Here is a 17,104-nt window from a genome sequence, read left to right on the forward strand (position 1 = left end):
GACCGCCCACCTCCATCTTCCCCGTCTCCTACCTTTTTCCTTTCCATGAAAATAAAAAATGGATCAATATAGAAAAATGGATTGGATTTGAATGCTGTCTGTAAGATTTTGTACAATTGATTTGAAATGAAAGAACAAGCAACGGGTGCTGCATTGTGTTCAGGTTGAGTTAAAGTCGATCTCTATAAACTCTGTTCGACAAGGTGGACACACGAAAACAAGAGAGGCGACTCTCAACACACTATTTGTAAATAGCGGTTGGTCCAACATGGTAGGTGTGTTGCGTTTAGACAACACGACGTTTTAATGGACACGTCGATCTGTAGTCCCTGCGCCAACCTGAGCCAGGTGTATGGAAGTGGAGGTACTGAGTAGGATTTTTGTCTATGAAGGACCCCATTCTAGGATCAAGTTGAAACTTTCCTTATTTATTTATTTATTATTATTATTATTATTGTACCTAACAGAACATGAATAAATTTAAACAAAAACTAACCAATTTGTCAAGTTATTGTTGGTAATGAATCAATTGGTTTGATATCGAAAAAGGGAAATAAATTTACATTATTGAGATATATAGTTGTAAATGTGGAATCCTTCCACTTAAAAAAAGCTTTTTTTAATGTACTTTTTATATATTGTTTGTATTTCAATTATTTTATTGTTTTTACATTATAAGCTTGTGAAGACCTTCTTTGAAGGTTATACCCTGGGCAGATGTACTGTGTGGTTCCTTGAATTCGGTCCTGGTGTTAGCACAACACCTGCTGCAACAGGGCGCAAGAGTGGAATGAGATTTAAGATACTCTATTGGTCCGCAATCATCAAAGGATGAGAATCGCTGGTTTACGAAGAAAAGCTGACATCTGATAGGATATGTAGGGTCATTTGTTGGCTAATACTCTAAGGCTTGTATCAGTCTCTAATAAGCGATGTGTCGCGAATGTAATGTGTTGAACACGCCTTGCTTGTTGGTACTGTCTCTTCAGTGTGTGTGTGTGTGTGTATAGTGTGTTGAGCACACTTTGCTTATATGGTCTCCATCTCTCTCTCTCGTCTCTCTCTCTCTCTCTAGTATTGTCCACATTTTTTATCCGCCTGCGACGAAATGCAAAACATCTATCGACCCCCTAGAGCGAAAAGATAGAGATCTAAATCTTTATTTTTTTTATAGCGACTTTGGTAGTAAATACTTTGAAAAGATTGTTTACACAAATTAAAATGAAATGGCAATATTTCCGGTTCTGAAGAATAAGAATGAGTGCAGTCTTTCTGACGACTATGCAAGCCTACTTGCGACCTGCATATTTCGCCACAACTTATTCTGACAAAAGCGTTGTCCGCAAAGGGTTTACTAATAATAATGTCTATGCCCCTTCCGGATTTAAGTACGTGGAGGTCCCCTACAATGTTTCAAAAGCTTTAATAAAGATACACCTATGAATGAAAATAGTTTGATCTAAAAGCATACTATATTTATGTCCATTTTTGCGCTAGTGCACTCTAACGTTAAAAAAATATTTAACATGCATGTTTTGGTTTTAAAAAGGGTATATATATATTTGTTTTTTAGTTTGTGGAAGGGATAAGTCCCTTGGTAGACGCACTGTCGTCAATCCGGAGCTGTATTTACTTAATCCGAGCATGCTACAGGCGTACACTTCTTAATCACGACATTTTTTGCCGTCGCAATGCTAAAAAAAATGTCGATAACAAAAATTAAAAGTTTCGGACCGGTCGAGATATATTTTTAGCTCTATTGTGGAGACCCCTTCTCCCCGCTTGTCCTCCCTTAAATCCGGCCCTGCCCCTGCTAATTGTTTTGTTTGCTAAACATGTCTAAAAAATCTGTGAATGCCATAAATAAAATGATGTCTATTTAGGATTGAGTTGAACTAAAAAAAAAAAAGATTAATAAGATTGTTAAAAAAAACACATGTTTGATCCAACCTTCCTTCTCCTCGCCTTGCCATCTGGTCAACAAACCATCTCTTTGCCTTACCATCTGGTCAACATACCATCTCCTCGTCTTACCATCTGGTCAACATACCATCTCCTCGCCTTACCATCTGGTCAACATACCATCTCCTCGCCTTAACATCTGGTCAATATACCATCTCCTCGCCTTACCATCTGGTCAATATACCATCTCCTCGCCTTACCATCTGATCAACATACCATCTCATCGCCTTACCCTCTACTCAACAGACTCATCGAACTTCGTTCAATTATAAAAATTGTCTATACAGAACAATGTTTAAAATGTGCTTTGATCATTAAGTTATTTTAAAAACATGGCAGAAAGAAAAATGAAATCAGAAATAATTTTCTGTAAGTCAAAGTTCAGAAATAAATGACAATGCCTTCAATTCCCAAGATTAAGGATGAGTACAATATTTCAAATGACTACACGAACCCAGTTGCAACCTACATATTTTTCCATATCTGATTCAGACAAATATTACTGCTATAAAGGCTTATAGTTTACATAGTGAATATCAATATACATCAATATATACCTAGGGCGACTTAGGCACGTTAACATATTACATTTCTACTTAATCTTCAGCCTCGGAACATAAACCTTCAATACATATCATTATAGAACAAGCAGAATAAAAATTTGGAAATAAAGGAAATTCACAGCTGATAAGAGAGTTGGTAGTAACCACTCTACGCCACAGTCAATGACAAATAACTTTCTACCACCTTCCACCCTATATCAAGGGCAGTGCTAACTCGTATGCAAACAAATTGTTGGCCTGGCTTAATGTAATCAGCGGGAGGGCTGGGGGAACCAACTCTATAATGCAGTACCAGTGATTTATAACTGTGAGGGAGGGGAGTCAGTGCCGTCCCTTCGCATCTAACATCTAAAATCTAAGACCACATAGAAGATTTAAGTTTTAACTCATTCACACCTAATCTAGCATATCGTGGTTGTCAGTAATGAATTTCAGAAACTCAGTCTTGCGTAAATCGTAAACCACGGTTTAAAAAAAAATAAATTACCAGACGGCATAATCACGTTTCACGCCCAAGTGGAGATTTTCACACCAAAAGTTAATCAGAGTAATCTGCTCTTTGTTTACACTTTTGATTTGTAAGATCCGCTTTACATTTCGCGTAAATGTGGTTAAGTCCAGGGTTACTGAAGACTGTGGATATTTAACTTCGGGAATTTTTAGGGCGCCCCTGAGTCCCCACTCTAATGGGTACCTGACGTTGGTTGGGAAAAGTAAAGGCAGTTTATCATTGTGCTGGCCACTTGACGCCCTGCTCGTTAACCGTTGGCCAAAGAAAAGAGATGACCTTAACATCATCTGCCCTGTAGACCACATAGTCTGAAAGGGGAACTTTTTTTTTTTCATTTACATTTCTTAAGCAATAATATTTAGATCTAATAAGAGGGCAAAATGAGGAAATGTGGTGGCGATGTAATGGAAGACTGGGAGAGAATTTGAAATAAATAGATAAAATAAACAAGGTCAAGGACGCCATATTGAAAGTTGTCAAGAAAAATGACTTTGTCATGTAAGTCTATTCTATTTCAATGAACAATAGTTGAAGAGGGCATGGTCTGGACCAACACAAAGACTAGCAACATGACTATATAGGCTCAAAAATCATTTTCCTAATGCGTATATGGTTCCTTTAAGCACTTTTAATTTATTTCTAAATAGATTTTTTTTAGAAATGACCTTGACCTCCTCGTGTTTAGACACAATCAACGGTTATCAATGAAGGTCATCTTCGATCTAGGCAAGGTATCGATCTCGTAGATAAAGTCAACATGGCGATACGGTTAATGCCAAGGAGTCAAAGGCTGAACAAGCCAAAGCAGATAGCCGGCAAAAATTTAAAAAAAAAGGCTAGTATCGAATAAAAACTGCAATGGCGGTAGTCGATTACTGTTGCCGATCTTTTGACACGAGGCTTTCCAATTATTGTTATAAGCGTGTCCCACCTCTATGTGATTGCCTAACCCCCTGCCTCTCCTCCCACAAAAGAGACAATCTCCTAGTACTTACACGGGACAGCGTTCTCAGCGTTCAAAGTTTTTCACCAGTTCGGACTAAACAAAGCCGCCAATGCACTTTGTTTATAAACAATGCTTAGGTATTGATTTACGTTGTCAAACTGTGGTCCATAAGCTGGGGACCCAGGACTAGGAATAAATCAAATGAGGATTACTGACTGACTTGAATGACTAACTTAACTATGACCTCCTGATTAGTCTGATTAGGTTTGGCGGGAAAGTACAGCATACGATCTATTCCTGTTGTATTCATGTTCCCATTAAATTTTGATTTAAATAAAATAATTTTAATAACCTTTAAATCATTAGATCAAGAAAAATACAAGAAGCTTTAGAATAACAATACACCGGCTATGTCCAGCAGGCTGTATATTAATATGGCTGATCTCCCTTCTTTTTTTTTCTCCCTATTTATAACAATAACATAAAGGCCCCAATACATTTTCTTTTACCAGAGAATTCTAATATCCGTTACGTTGACAATGGATAGGCCGTAATTTCAAGTTTCAGTTCTACCCCCTCCCCCCCCCCACTTCCGCAAGCTCTACGCCTTAACAAACAGTCTTATTTACAGTATGTGATTGTTCTGATGCTTTTCGGATCTTAACTCTTTCTCTCCGAACTGACGATACCAGCGTTGATTCCACCAGAATGTGGTAAATAATTACGGAGAGAAAGAGCCAAGATAATTTTATTAGTCCAAACAAATGGTAAATTCAGTTTGACTACCATTGTCCACCTCAGCATTACTACTATAACAATAACAATATAGATGCAAACGTAATAATAATAATAATCATAACAACAATATTTGTTGTGTCTGGTTGTCATTGCTATCGGTGTCTTATATCTCTTATGTGATGGGGAAATCACAAAATAAAAGACATCGATGATTTATTTTTTTTTATTTCTAGAACCTTTTTAGCTTTTTTATGAGTGTTTTTAGCCAACAGCTGCCCAAATGGGGTTTGTTTTGTTTTTGCAATGACTTTATCAGCAGAATTTAGGATTCTCTGGAGTTTATTTTTATTTTTAGAGTTCGGATTGCCATACCAGGCAGTGATATTAAAACTGAAAATACTGCAGATGTGACCCTGATAAAACGTTGTCATGGCCTTTTCGCTAACATGAGCAATATATTAAGTTCCTGGCTGCCTGTTCGTGCGGTTTGCGCGCTGGACTGTCGTTCAGATTTGTCGATGGTCCAGGGTTCAAACCCTGCCCGCTCCCTTCACCCGTCGTCCTGCGGGAGGTTTGGACTAGGAAGTAATTATCTTCAGCTCTGAAGGAACATCCGAAACATGTCAAACATTTTCCTCCCCTGCAAAGAGCAATCTACGATCTTCCAACTAAGAACAGGACACACACCTCTGTTAAATTACCGTCTTAACAAAATAAATTCCACACAACTCCCCCTTTGTAGACACTGCGTCTACTTTTGTGAAACCGTAAAACATATCCTCTTTGAATGCCCCTTCCTAATCCACCTTAGGCAGATCCAACTACCACTCCAGCCCAACATAACCAACACCCTGTACGGCAGTGCTGAACAACTGAAGAGAACAGCACACTATTTTTCCTTGGCACAGTCTGCAAAAGAGCTGACAGCTCAGCAGCAAAAAGCACACGCGCTGTATGAATTAGGCTTTTGTGAACTTCTCGGTGACGACAATTTTTGGTGCCTGGACTTTTTTTCTTATCCTGAAAATCGTAACACAAAAGTAAAAGAGTAAAGCTCCGCTTTCAGACCTTGTTGTCTATAGAGCAGATGATGTAAAGGTCATCTGTTTCTTTGGCCAACGTTTAACGAGCAGGGTGCCATGTGGCCAGCACAATGACCAACCGCTTTAACTTTCCCCAAACTAAAGTCAGGCACTCATTAGAGTTGCTTGGACTCGAGGGCGCCATAAAAATCTCTAAATTCAAAATCTGACTCTTCACCGAGATTTGAACCCAGGACCTCATTTCAGAATCCAAGCGCTTAACAACTCAGCCATCTCCCCCCCCCCCCCCCACCCCATCCTGAAAAACGAAATGCTCACATTAAAATAAAAAAGTATTCAGCCAATGTCAGCTACATATGATTGTTTTAGACAATGCCTACAAAAGAAAGTTATCACGCTAAAACAAAAAGTGTAAAAAGGGTTTAAAAACGAAAAGAAGTTTAATCGGTTACTTTTAGATATGTCGGCTTTAAGAAACATATATTGTCGAAATCGCGAACGATAAATCGTTTTGGTGAAATTTAACCGCCGTGGTCTCGATCGTGAAAATGGCTTCGTTTTTCTAGACCCTAGACCCAAGGCTTGTTACAACAGGTAATTTTTTTTTTCCACGGAAAGTGGGAAAATTACCGATAATTAGGTGAATGAATGTGTCAGGGCCCTAGAATGCATTCGTGTCCCAATAAAAATTTAATTATTTATGCAGTTTATATCTACCTATTCCATATCATATGACAGGCAATTAAAATAACACAAAATTAAAATTTTGATTTTGCATAGTAATGCTAAATTCATTTTACATATTTATGAATCAGATATAACTAAGGTACTGTAAAATGATTTCTATAGCATACAAATTAATCCAGGTAGTGTCCACATACACCGACCACCTGTTGTTTTTTTTAAAAGATAATAATAAAATCAGAATTCAGTATTGGTTCCTAAGTAATGCTTGAAGGTTTCTAAATATAGCCTCAATTGTGCTACAAACGTTGTGGGAGATAGTATATAAAAAAAAAAAAAAAAAGACAGGCATTAACCCTTAAAGCGCTGAGTTGTTTTAAAATGATACATACAAAATGGAATTACAATTCTGATGTTTAGAGACTAAACTACCACACGCGTTTTGAGGGTCAAATTAATTGCACGTCCCAAAATTTCCATTTGAATCAATTATTTAACCCGCACTTCCCAAAATGTTCATTTGAATCAATTATTTAACCCATACTTCCCGAAATTTTCATTTGAATCAATTATTTAACCCATACTTCCCGAAATGTTCATTTGAATCAATTATTTAACCCATACTTCCCAAAATTTCCATTTGAATCAATTATTTAACCCATACTTCCCGAAATGTTCATTTGAATCAATTATTTAACCCATACTTCCCAAAATGTTCATTTGAATCAATTATTTAACCCATACTTCCCAAAATTTCCATTTGAATCAATTATTTAACAGCTTAATCGATGGCTATATGTGTACAACTGATGATAAAGTTGTTTGTTTTTGTTGTGTACAACTCACTCTGTCTAATACAAATCTTGTACACGTTATTTCTTCCTCTTTCCATTATCATGTCCCTAACTATACACGAATCAATTAAACATATTTAACAATTAATTCATTAATAAATGGTAATATATTACTTTTCTTTGATATAGAAAAGGGAAATACACTTTTAAAGTATTGAGATAGGCCTACATAGTGTTAGACACCTTATTTATATAGATTAGTTATTTAGCGACGCACCATAGAAGACGCATATTGAATGGGACTAGTGACGTTTGGGATATGTTGGGTTAGAGACCGGAAAATCAGTTAGCGATATAATCCTCTAGGGTAATGGCGTGTTTAGTGACAGAGACGTTTACTGTGGCCTTTTCTTAGAATAAATACATGTTACATTGTTCTTCAGCGTGACTACATCTCTTTACTAGTTAAAACCGATGTGTTTGTTTTGTCTGGATTGTTGATCAACTACACGGAATACACCCGAACAATAACACCCAAACGCTTGCAGAGTAATTGGTTGAAATTCAACAGTCATCCATAGTTGACCTCAAGACAGCCTGAACAAGCAACATCACAATAGCTGTTAATGTGCAGTTTTTTTTTCTCCATTATATAGGCTTTTTTTAATTATTATTTTGCTTGTTCGGGTCTTTGAAAAAAAGGCGGCTGCTAATATCTACAATGAATTTAATGAAAATTTTGAAAAAAAAATCCTTTTTTTTGGGGGGGGGGGGGGGGTAGATAAAGCATATAAAAGAAATTTGAAATTACTTTTATTTATCTAAAGAAATATAATAGATTTCTTTTAGGCTCCAGATTAGCTTTTTTTTTTTTATTGAAATAACAAGCAAAATAAACTATGACCCACTTGAGCTTCCGTAGCTCTACAAAATATTATTTTTTTTAAAAAAAGGGATAAAAGGTCTTTGGCTGTGGTTTTGAAACCGCAATAGGTTTTTATAGGCCTAGAATTTAAAACCAATGGGAAGTGGAAAAGGGGGGGGGGGGCGTTATAGCGGTTTAGAAATTGTATAAAGACCTGCAATGAGTATAGTATTGAAACAACTTGAACGTACATGGCCATTCAGAAGCAGAACTAGGTGAAAAAAAAACAACAACATACATTTGTAGTTTTTCTGTTTTCCTTTCTGAGGTATGTTAAAGTGTTATTACCTGAATTTTTGAATCATTTTGCTCGGGGGGGGGGGGGAGGGGGGCGTAACTCAAGCTGCCATCGAGAAAAAAAAACAAATAGAGAGGGGTTGCAGGATGGAATGAATATAGTATTTTGGGGGGGGGGGGAATGTGGGGAAGAAGACTTGGGCCGCGGGCCGTAGTTTGCCCAACACTGGCTTAGTGTCTCGTCTCCTCCCATTAGCAAAAAGCGTAAACGAACATGTAGTCAAGTGCGTAAACTACTTTATGCATAAATCTGTGACCATTTTAACAAGACCAAAAAAAAATAACTCCTTATACACATTTCTCTCCCTCAGAAAGGAAAGAGCAAGAAATGAGAATAAGAAATATGGGTAAAAATATTACATATATATCTAGATTTTAAAAAAAATGGGATTAGATCTAGTCATTATTTCGTTCCTACTCGATTCTAGCTCTAGAAGTAGAATTTAGTTTTTTAAGGTATTAACATTTTGAAAAACAGCGGCATCTTACCTTGGCCTAGCGAAGCACTGGCAAAGACCTGTTCAAAGAAGTTTCAGCTCAGACACAATGGAGATGCCTCTATTCATTAGGAGAAATGTATATAATACAGCCAGAAGTATGGCTGGATGTCATAGCGGACTGACAGCAAGAGATTAGTTAGGGTTAGGTATGATGTTGAATCACAACAATGTGATGATGTGAAATTTTATAACATTTCAAGCATTGAGCCACAAAACGTATATAAGAATTTTCTGACAGAGTCCCAATCTATAGAAGTTTTATTCTAGAGGGAAGTGTGCTGGTGAGGTAGAGGAAAGGTTCTACAACTTTTTTTTTTTGATGAGGTATGAAACTGAAACTCTTATGTGGGAGCAATGAAAACTAGTGCCTCAACTTAACGAACTTTCATGATTGTGGGATGCGGCTTTTAAAAGGGACATCACATCCTATGGCTCCTTTTGTCTCGAAAAGCAATGGATGCGCCCACACGAGTCACTGGTTTCGGTCTGATACTCCCAACGCCTAAGGGGCTTCACTCCTGATTTCAGTTTCTGTAGAACATAACGTCAAACAGCATTATGAGATCAAAAGCATCAATATGGCGGCATTCTTAGATTGTGCCGCGAAGAAAAGATTTCAAATTGGCGCCTTTTCAGCATGACAATTAGAAATCTCACTTTAAAGCTAAGAGATTGAACAGCAGAGTTCAAAATGTTTTCTATAGCTGCCGACATTCCACTCAACTCTTGGTACTAATTCACGGTACGAAAAGCAATTTTAAAAACACAGAAGAGATAGCTACTAGGAGGAGCGTGCATGGGACCACCACTGGCAAAGACCTGTTCAAAGAAGATTCAGCTCAGACACCATGGAGATGCTTCTATTCATTCAACGGTGCCCCCGCTGCGGGGAAGAAGAGGATACCGTGCCTCATATTCTGTCTGACTTCCCCAGACTTGCTGATCTCCGTCTCGACAGGTCTGGGAAACCCAAAATTCTCGACCTGTATGGTGACATTTATGCGCTACGCAAGACAGCAGGGTTTCTGTCCAGGGCTTTTGCAAGAGAGGATTTGAGCCTCTCAAGCCCTCAAGCCCTCACTCTAATGGAGTTTGATGATGATGATGATGATTCATTAGGAGAAATGTATATGATACAGACACACATACAGCAATAGAAGAGTAGACAATAACAATCCATATTTTTTATGGTCAATCGACCCCCCAAGATTGTCGCGACCCACAGGTTGAGAACCCCTGTCCTAGAGGGAAGTGTGCTGATTGAGTAGAGAACAGGTTCTACAACTTTTTTTTTTTTTTTTATGACGTATGAAACTGAAACTTTTATGTGGGAGCAATGAAAAACAAGGGCCTCAACTTAACTCTTTCTCTCCTAATCGACGTTACAATCGTTGATTTTGACCTCAGTAAATTAAATGAATGTTTAATTTTTTTAAACTTGACTTTGAATTATATAAAAAGAGCATACATTTCCATTTAAATCTATACCAAATAAAACAGTTTCTGATAACAAACAACAAAGCTATTGAAGCCCAATCATAACAGGGGTAGTGAAATAGTAATGAGCAAAATGAAGAATTCTTCAAAACGTGGAAAAATAACTAAGGAGAGAAAGAGTTAACGAGCTTTCGTGGTTGTGGGATTCGGCTTTTAAAAGGGACATCACATCCTATACATATATGGCTCCTTTTGTCTCGAAAGGCAATGGATGTGCCCAGATGATTCACTGGTTTCGGTCTGATACTCCCAACGCCTAAGGGGCTTCACTCCTGATTTCTGTTTCTGTAGACCATAACGTCAAACAGCACAATGAGATCAAGAACATCAATATGGCGGCATTCTTAAATTGTGCCGCGAAGAAAAGATTTCAAAATGAACTCAACAACAAACTACAAGAGACACAAAAGAAGTCGATTTCGCATATAATAGCTGACATAAAAGAAATCGCAACTCTTCATTTAGCAGGCTGAAAGGGGTGAAACCGAACCGAACCATACTTGTCATCGAACCGAATTCAAATCTGACCGAACCGAATCAGAACTTCGATTCCCATCTACAGTTAAAACTCGACCCATCGTGAAGATTGGTCTAGCTCGCAGCGCATAAAATACAAGGCAGCCACTATGTTATAACACATTGGAATCTCATTCAATGTAACACGGCCAAACATAAGTAATAGGGGGGTTTGCCTATGCCTAAGGCCGGCCCTGAATGTAACGAACGCACTTAATACATGTATTGATATAGATCTAGAGTAAATGTCTTTATAAAATCTACACGATTATTCTAAAACACAATTAATGATCAGTTTAAATTACTGTAAGTGTAAGCACTTTTAAGTTCTCTATTTAAAAAAAAATAACTAGAGCTAGATCTAGATCAACAATATATCTAGATCAAGTGCAATCAAAGGCCTTGTTTTGAACTAGAGATCTAGAGTGTATCAGATAATGAGAAAGCCTCATAACCTCTTATCAACACTTACCGAAACCGAATCCCATACAAAACACTTTAAGTGTAAAGTAGCACTTTAATCAACTACACACTAATGCGTAAACAAAAGCTTCCAGGTCGCTGGACACCTCTAGTACAGAAGATCTGCGTGAATGGAAGAAATAAAAAAAAATTATCGAACTTAGTCACGTGACGAAACATGTTTCCGAGAAAAACACGTTTCTTGGAAATAGTTAGTTGAATAAATCTTTATCAACATTGTCATGTTGTATTCGATGATGGGCACTGTTAAAGAGACCACAATGGATTTCGTTACTCTATAACGCCAGCAGTGACAGAGAATGAGAATGAATATTTGTTTATTTTAATAATAATAATAATGTGCAATGAATTATGTTTTCATTTAACGCAGCTTGACCCTGGCAGTGCCGGAAAAGAAAATTAATTCATAATAATATTAATAATAGACTTTGCTTAATCTATATCTCCGCAAGCTAGACAGACGAAGATACACATTCTAGTTATTTCCATTTATGATTATGTACAAAGCAAGATAGAAGTCAAAAAGATGTCAATGTTACTATTTTTAGAACAGATTCGTTTTTAATAAAAGGCTAGTCTAGTTATATGCTAAGCAGAAATCAGTGTTACTATCTATCCTGTTAGCAGACGAAAAGGTCTTTCAAGGATAAAGGTAATCAAACCTTTTATTATGCAATCAAATCCTGCAATTACTAACACATCTCCCACGTGTGTTCGTGTGTGTCGATGTGTGTTCAGTTCGCGCATTTTTTATGGGTCACACGGGTGTGCTTGGAAAGACGCGTTTTTGTTATACAAAGTAAGGGTTGTCTTGGCCTCATGAGGCAGGCGTTTTATAACAGACGTATTATCATGGCAATGATGTGTCCTGATTGTACACAAGTGGAAGGGGGCAAGTGTCATAAAAGGGGGCGCATATAATGGATGGGACGCACGTAACAGTAATGGGGCATATCATGGTTAGGTTAGGGTTCTTGTAGTTGTAAAGGGGCGCATGTCATAGTTGGGGTGCAAATCATGGTAAGGGCGCATGTGGGCATATAGACAGGCATATTTGATTGTATTGGGCGAATGGAATAGTAACCCAATAGGTACATGTAATCGTACTGGGCAGCCGTTTTAGCGAGAGAAATTTTGACGATATTTTATAAAACAAAAGTTTTTATAATAAACATTGTTGCCTTTTTCACTATATAGTGTACATTACCCCCATGACTATTTTATGTACGCATATAGCTACGGAGGGGCTGCAACTACGGAGAGGCTGCCTGGTCGTGTGCTTATGGCGTGCAAGTTTCAGGGTCTCCTGTGCTCTACAAGGAGAACAGAATGATATTCATCTTTTTCTTGTTTCTGTTTAGGTTTCAGGTACAATACATGAAATTAATAATTTTCGTGTCAAAAAAAAACAAACTGCGTTGATTTTTTAAATCATTGTTTTTTGTTTGTTTTGTTTTTTTTCACAATATTAAAACCTGCATACATACATTGTAATGTTAGTTGCACAACAATAATCAAACAATAAACTTAAAATCCAAATGTAAAGTAATATGAGTAGTAAATTGCAAATTTTTGACCTTAATTTCTTGTTTTTCTATTTATTTTGGCCCACCCTATTCACTTCGCTTAGGGCCTCCAATTACATGTAGCCGGCCCTGCACTCTGTATGTTAGGAGCTGTTAAAAATAACAGAATTTGCAGTTGCACACATTTTATGTTTGAAATTGATACGATCGATGGTGAAATAGTATTTTCAATAGAGCTATATCTTTTTAACATATAATTGGGATAGACTCGAAAAACATATCGACTGCACAAAAAGAATGTAAAATGTTGTAAAAAATGTTTTACATGTTTCGGATGTTCCTTCAGAGTTGAAGATAATTACTTCCTAGTCCAAACCTCCCGCAGGACGACGGGGGATGGGAGCGGGTAGGGTTTGAACCCGGGACCATCGATAAATCTGAACGACAGTCCAGCGTGCAAACCGCACGACCAGGCAGCCAATAGAATAGAATAGAGGCTTTTCTCAGTTCGAGGGAGGGGGGGGGGGCGCAGCCGCTTAAAGACGAGATTTCTAAGAAGTATTGCTAGTTAAATTCGATGAAATAAAACTAGTAATGAAGTCAAAGAATCATCACATCAATAAACATTTTTATGATATTTCAAGACTACATGCAGTGGCGTAGCATCCATAGTGCGAAGGGGTTCAATGAACCCGGGCCCACGACCCTTAGGGGCCCACAGTCTGTGGCGTGCTAGCCATAGCGCAAAGTGATGTATTGCGTTTGGGCCCATGACTCATGACCAGTTGGGGCCCACATGAACCCTTAAGTATGACACCAAACTGGAATAAATAATTGCACTTTCTTAAAGGCGATTAAAATAGATAACTTTAAAAGTCTTCTCAACATATCCTATTCTAAACCAAATTTTAACTTCAAAACGTTAAACCTGAGTCTGTGTACCAGCTGCCTAGACATCAGGTTTATTGTAATGGTGGCTAGCCCCGGACTTGGCGGTGACAATTGTTGCCGTGTGATTGTCAAAAGAGTTGAGCCTGAACGCTCTGCGAACTCTAGGCGTATAAGCCTGCTTGAACAACCCGCTCTGTCTGGAAGAGGTCCAAGTCAATGCCTATGTAAGACATTTCCGATATAGCTGGCACTTCGGGCACATGGACTAGAAGCACACCGGGAGCCCCCCGCCATTTTCCTATGTTGTACCAAGCTAACCGTTCAGACCCGACCTTAGTGTAACGATACCTTGAGGAACGGCGTATGGATTATACAATTGTTGCCAGCTGGTCCCATTTTTACAAAGCCTATATCAACTTAATCTGTCTGTCTTGTAAACGTTTGTACACGTTATTTCTCTGACACCCAATCTCGGATCATGCTGAAAATTTGCAAAATTATTTCTTTTACTTGACCACACAAGAATCAATACAAACAAAAAAGACGAATTAGTAAATTAACTACTGGTTATTAATTATTTTGTTTGGTATCTCAAACAAAGCAAATTTTGCCTGATTGGCACGAATAAAAAATTTCGACACTCAAATTATTCAACTTTCGCAATACTCAACATGTTTCTTTCATTTTTTCTACATATATATAAAAAAAAAAAAAAAAAAAAAACGGAAAACATAAAACCGTACATATAGTAGGAACATATATATCGTATTCAGTTTCATTGGGGATCGTTAGAGACTGACCAATGGTAGTTTGTTGAAACTTGAATCATACACATAAAATATTTGTTTGTTCATTTGAAACGCCTTCAAGTCGCTTAATTCTGTTCAGGACTTGTAAAAAACATTGCAATTGAAGACACTATTACTCGATGGAGTCGTAACTCAATAGACTCAATGAATTATTAATTATGAAAAGGAGCAATACTTGTAATGGAATGTCGTTTTATAAATGCATTCAGATTACTCGAGTTTTTTTGTCACACACTAAATTAGTCCTATTGAGGGGGAGGCGGGCCCATCTAGATATTATTGAACCCGGGCACTCGGCTACCTTGCTACGCCACTGACTACATGTACATCGTGTGACATCTAGTACAAGTGCTGTCGCGAAGAGTTTAGATTAGAGATTGCGTGCTTTTAGTATTAATTGTCTCCAGCAAATGATGTCATCGAGTTCTGTGCTTTACGTCATTTATTTTTAAACCTAGCGTTACCTAGCAACCAACCCTGAGAACACACTCATTTACTACTCCAGGCAAAAAGTGGGTCTCCTGAGAGATCGCTAAACAGCTAAAAGGTTTAATCTCACACTTTTCAACAGATCGTAATTCATATCTTCGTAGCAGAGGCGTAGTGAGGGGGGTTGAGGGGGCACGATACCTCGGTGGCCACCCTCAGAGAAGTGCGCCACACGCAGCCTATATTTCTATGTGATATTCGTGGAAAATGGGGGGGGGGAGGGGGGGGACCGCCAGTAAGGTTCCTTGCCCCGTTTTGCTCACTACGCCTCTGCTTCGTAGTTCGTCACCATATAGAAGAAGACTAAAAGTCGGTAAAGTAAGAAATAAATAAAGTAAGAAATAAAATTTAAAAAAACAATTTTTTCCAGTAACTCCATTAAGTAAAACGAAAGGCACGCCCCTGTGGAAAAGGGGGGGGGGATACTCAAATCTGTGACTAACCTTAAAATCTGTTCAATGATTTTATTTGTCTATCTTAAAGGATAGCTGAACAGTCTGCACCATGCTCTTTTCAATGTCACAGAACTATTTTGTGAGGATTATTGTAAACTAAATTAAGTTAAGGTCAGTTCCAATTGCACAATCAATCTCTTCCCTCTGGGAAATGTCAGAATAGACAAACAGACACAGATTAAGGCGGACAGTGAACAAAGAACGTAACTGATCATTTGGTAGTACTCTACACACACAACTGAAATGATCATGATGGAACAGTCGATGGCAGTGTTTCTCAAACGTTTTCCTTAACGGAACACTTCGCACATTCTGAGTATTTAGCGGAACACTTCCCACATTCTGAGTATTTAGCGGAACACTTCCCACATTCTGAGTATTTAGCGGAACACTTGGCTTATTTTTTAGAGAGATTAATTCATGTGGTGGCCTACTAGTTAATTATTTTAGCAGTTCGTAGAAGACCTATTCAGGCCTTGTGGAGCACTATAGTTCAGCGACAGTTCTGTGACAGTTTGGGAACCACTGGTCTAAGGCATTGACACATCTAAATCGTTATGTACCAATTTACAGTATAGGACCGCCTTCACACAATTACACTCTTTCTTTAACAGTTTGCATTGGACACGCAACTAAAGATTGATGAAGCTGTGCTTTCATTAAGAGTATGCGACCGCTGTATATAGGCAAGTGATCTGATGTAATAGTTACGGATTGGGAACTTGTTGCGTAAGTTGATTGGAGGGCATCTTAAGCGCGAAGCAATTTTGAACTTGTTGCGTTTTATATTTGAATTAACTTCAACTTCCAAGAAAGAAAGAAAGAAAATTAGATAGATAGATAGATAGATAGATAAGGTAGATAGATAGATAGATTGATTGATTGATTGATTGATTGAATAGACAGACAAAGATTGCCATTTTTTAAAAATTATTTAAGGAAAAGAACCGCTAATTATTATCATTTATCTGAAAATTACAGGGTTTAGCTCCCTTTTTGTGTAATATAAAACAAAATTAATTTATTATTACTAAATAATTAACTAATTGGTTAATTTCGGATTGATTCGTATGTTATCATCGACAATGAATAAGCATGCACAATTTCAACTTGATTCGAGAATGGGAAGTAGGAGTAAAAAAAACTTGTCAAAACGTAATAAGGGGATTAAATCCATACATACATCCACATCTCTCATTAACTACATTTATTTCCCTTACTTCCATATCAAACAAAATAATTAATCACAAAAATTAATTAATTGGTTAATTTTTTATTGAATTATGTCTTGTCAGGTACAATGAATAATTATGCAAAGTTTTAACTTGATCCGAGAATGGGAAATGGGAGAAAAAAAACACGTTTAAACTTTTTACCAGACAGACAGATTGACAGACTGACAGAGTGAGTGGCTATAAGCATTGTAGAAAAAAAAAGTGCTCTCCCCAAAAAATAAATGTCTTTAAAAATATATA

At 37.5% G+C, this 17,104-nt stretch overlaps 1 long non-coding RNA gene across 2 annotated transcripts in view; it reads right to left on the reverse strand.

Moving 5' to 3' along the window:
* Window positions 1-12,139, reverse strand: part of LOC129923678 (uncharacterized) — a 52,391-nt gene extending 40,252 nt beyond the window's left edge. The window contains exons 1-2 of one of the 2 annotated variants that reach the window (XR_008775678.1): window positions 12,122-12,139; window positions 11,449-11,561 (exon numbers count right to left, since the gene is read on the reverse strand). This is a non-coding gene — a long non-coding RNA (uncharacterized LOC129923678). Of the gene's footprint in view, window positions 1-8,952; window positions 8,972-11,448; window positions 11,562-12,121 lie in introns of those variants that run through there. The other variant, XR_008775682.1, reaches the window with a different exon arrangement.
* Window positions 12,140-17,104: the final 4,965 nt, after the last annotated feature.

Source organism: Biomphalaria glabrata, chromosome 17 (genome assembly GCF_947242115.1).
Source record: "Biomphalaria glabrata chromosome 17, xgBioGlab47.1, whole genome shotgun sequence".
NCBI classification, from domain to species: Eukaryota; Metazoa; Mollusca; class Gastropoda; family Planorbidae; genus Biomphalaria; species Biomphalaria glabrata.